Below are 3,548 nucleotides of genomic sequence, written 5' to 3'. Positions count from 1 at the left end.
TTTCCTTTCCTTTTATGGCACCATGGACAGGGAAATAAAGCAAATAAACATGTGGGACTTGGGTTCTATTGCTGGTCCTCTTATTAACCAGACTTTGATTTTATATTCATCACCTCACTTCTCTGGGTACTGTCTTCCATATATGTAAAATGAGATAGTCCTTGATAATCTGTGATCTCTAAGATTTCCTTCAGCATTATAGGCCTATTTATATTATATGATAGCAGTGTCATGTGGGGGGTGGGCTGTTAATGCACCCACTACAGTTTAGATTCTTCTTTGTGGCCTGGAGAGGGAGAAACAGAAGGCTAATGTGTAAAATGGGATGCGATACAAAACCTAATAGTATTAAGAGATAACTTTTCAAATAGTAGAATCATGATTCTCATGTAAATAAAAAACAAACACAAATGAAATATCTTATTGAACCCATTAATAGATGAGAAGACCATTGGAAAGTTACAAATGGCTGGAAGGAGAATTCAAGGGACACAGTTATGTAGGCTGTCAGAAATGCTGAAATGAATTTACAAAGATTGGTGCAAAGGGGTCGCTCTATGGAGTGAAAATCAGTGGCACTGGACAGAAATCATTTTCATTTCTATGGACAGGAATCATTTGCATTATTATCAATTTTCTACAACAAAACAGATCAAAAGCAATAAAAAGTGCAGATACCCTGAAAGGTGAGCGAGACAGGCCACACAGTAATTCATTCCCAGGTCCCCTAATTCAAAGTCTTTCAAGACTTCTGACAACAGTATGTGAAATCAGAAATGTCAATTGTAAAACATATTAAAACATGTAATACATGTGAACCATGTTTTTTCCTTTAATATAGAAAATAAGAAAAGGTATTACATACACTATACATGGAAAGATCTACTCTTTCAGCTTAGGCTTTTCTAATGGCACTGTGTCTGCTTGAGGAAAAGGGATATTATTACATAGGGGTGTGATTATTTTTTAAGATTTTATTGATTTACTTGAGAGAGAGAGGGAGAGAGAGCACGGGGTGGGGAGTGGCAGAGGGAGAAGCAGACTCCCCGCTGAGCAGGGAGCCCAACAGGACATGGGGCTCCATCCCAGGAGCCTGGGCAGGGCTTAATCCCAAGACCTTGGGATCATGAGTCCTGAGATCGTGACCTGAGCCGAAGGCAGACGCTTAACCCACTGAGCCACCCCCGTGCCCGAGAGGTGGGATATTTTGACTTGGTCTTTCTTCCTGCCCTGCCCCACCCCTCACCTCACCTCAGTTGTCACACCACTGTTTCATATCATTGCTTAGGAAAAACAAGCTTCACTCTTTTAAAACCTCAGATTTAATTAAATTAAATAACATTATGTAAATATAATAGCCACAACTGGGGGTCCATATTTCAGATTCATTACCCTTTTTAATTTTTCTTTTTTTTTTTTAAAGATTATTTATTTGAGAGAGCGAGAATGAGAGAATGAGAGAGAGAGAGAGTACATGAGAGGGGGGAGGGTTAGAGGGAGAAGCAGGCTCCTCGCCGAGCAGGGAGCCCGATGCGGGACTCGATCCAGGGACTCCAGGATCATGACCTGAGCCGAAGGCAGTCGCTCAACCAACTGAGCCACCCTGGTGCCCAGCCTTTTTAATTTTTCTAACATGAAAAAGTTAGCCATTGTTGGAAGAGTTCTCCATCTTGATTGCAACAGTGGTTACATGAGTCTATACATAGGATAAAATTACACACAACTGTACAAACACACACGCACATAAATGTGTGCATGTTTAAATTGGTAAAACTGAATACGGTTGTAGTCTGACAGTTTTGAGCTAGTGTCAATTTCCTGGTTTTTACATTGTAGTACAATTAATTAAGACGTCACAATCGAAGGAACCTGGGTAATGCTCAAGGGATTTTATGTGCAATTTTTGCAACTTTCTGTGAGTCTGTAATTATTTGCGAAAGAAAAAAAAAAAAAACCTCAGCTAAATGAAAATTAACCATATGCTGACAATGTAAGTAGACTATTGATTGGTAAGATGTGATATAGGTTTATAATGGACATTTCTAGAAGATTCATAGGGTCATGTTTACGTCTGTGAGTTAAAGTGACAAGATGCAGTCATCACTGATGGCATGGAAGCTCAATCTGCTAAGGGTAGATACGCGGTTTGTGAATGAAGTCAAAGGACTAGAAATTGCCCAAAGTTGTTCTTTTCTTCTATGTTCACCAGGTGTCTATTTCAGAATTTGTAAGATTTCCCATCAATCTCTATTTTGCTTCTTGATGGAGTCAGTAAAATTCCTCTACTCCAAATGACTAAAGCCCCACTTCCCAATGTTTATTTCTTGGAACGCTAGTCTTAAGGGACACATAATAGATTAGATATAAATTTACATTTATGTGATGAATATTGGACTAATCAAATTAATCAGGCTCGCTTTCTTCCCCTTTCAGAGTTTTAAAATATGTTTAGGCATATTGTGAATTTCCAAAAGAAAGAAGATTACAGTCTCCTCTGCCTGCATCCATGGTGGAGTTGACAGGGACACTCCATGAGTTTTCCCAAGCTCTTTAGGCCAGATAATATTGTAATTTTTAGTTAAAATCAGTTTTAGTCAAAAATCTATGCTCCAGACAATGAGGTATTGTCCTTACTTTGGGGAATTTTTGCAAATGGATAACATCTAAATTTGTTTTTTGAAATACACTCTCATTTTGGTACTTTACCAGCAAAATAATCCCAGTCATGTAATTGAAAGGGAAGCTGTTGTCACACTCATAATCATAAAAAGAGTGAATAGTGGCTGATTCTGTGCTTTTAACAGCTTACTCTTCCTGCCGGGCAAATGACCACAGAGGTTAATGTCTTGACTATAAAATTGATTCCAGAGGACTTCACTTTCTATGTCCTATGGATACTGCAAGGTGAAGAGGTATCATTGATTGTTCATCTTCTCTAGTTTATAAACCATATTTGAAAAATGCTTTAGCTTCAACAATTTTATGGTGATTTCTCATGGTCTATTATTGCGCTAGGTAAAGCAGGAAAAACAAACAGTCAAACCACATTTAGCACATCCTGGGGAGCTGCAAACTTCATTCTGGGAGAATGATGTGGAAATGTTCTTCTAATCGATTGTCAACACATGGAGGGAAAGGGTTTTGTACAGCAAGCCTGAGTTTACTGAAGTCATGAGATGGAATTCTATTCAGTTTTTCACTTTCAAATTCTCGACGGGAAAAGAATATGGTTGTGAATTTTAAAATGATTTACTTTTTACTTTCCTACTCCATACCTTTTGTATGTGGTTTAGCACTTTACCTGAGATTGTCCCCTATCACCTCCATTTTAATTCTATCTTCTGAGGGGTTTTAAGTGCCAAAAAGGGTAGTAATAAAACTCTACCTCAACTGCAGCATGCATTGGTCTTCACATTTGTAGCTTCATATTGTGGCTTAACAAATATAGAAGGTAAGGGTGGGTAATGAAATATCTGGAGACGGATAGACCCAGTCTCACTTTTTTGGCTTTATAGTTTTTATTAAAATAATTTTTAACACATGACTTA

This window comes from Leptonychotes weddellii, chromosome 1 (genome assembly GCF_054177405.1).
Source record: "Leptonychotes weddellii isolate Sample4059 chromosome 1, ASM5417740v2, whole genome shotgun sequence".
Lineage (NCBI taxonomy): Eukaryota > Metazoa > Chordata > Mammalia > Carnivora > Phocidae > Leptonychotes > Leptonychotes weddellii.
Note: the sequence above shows the minus strand (reverse complement) of the source record.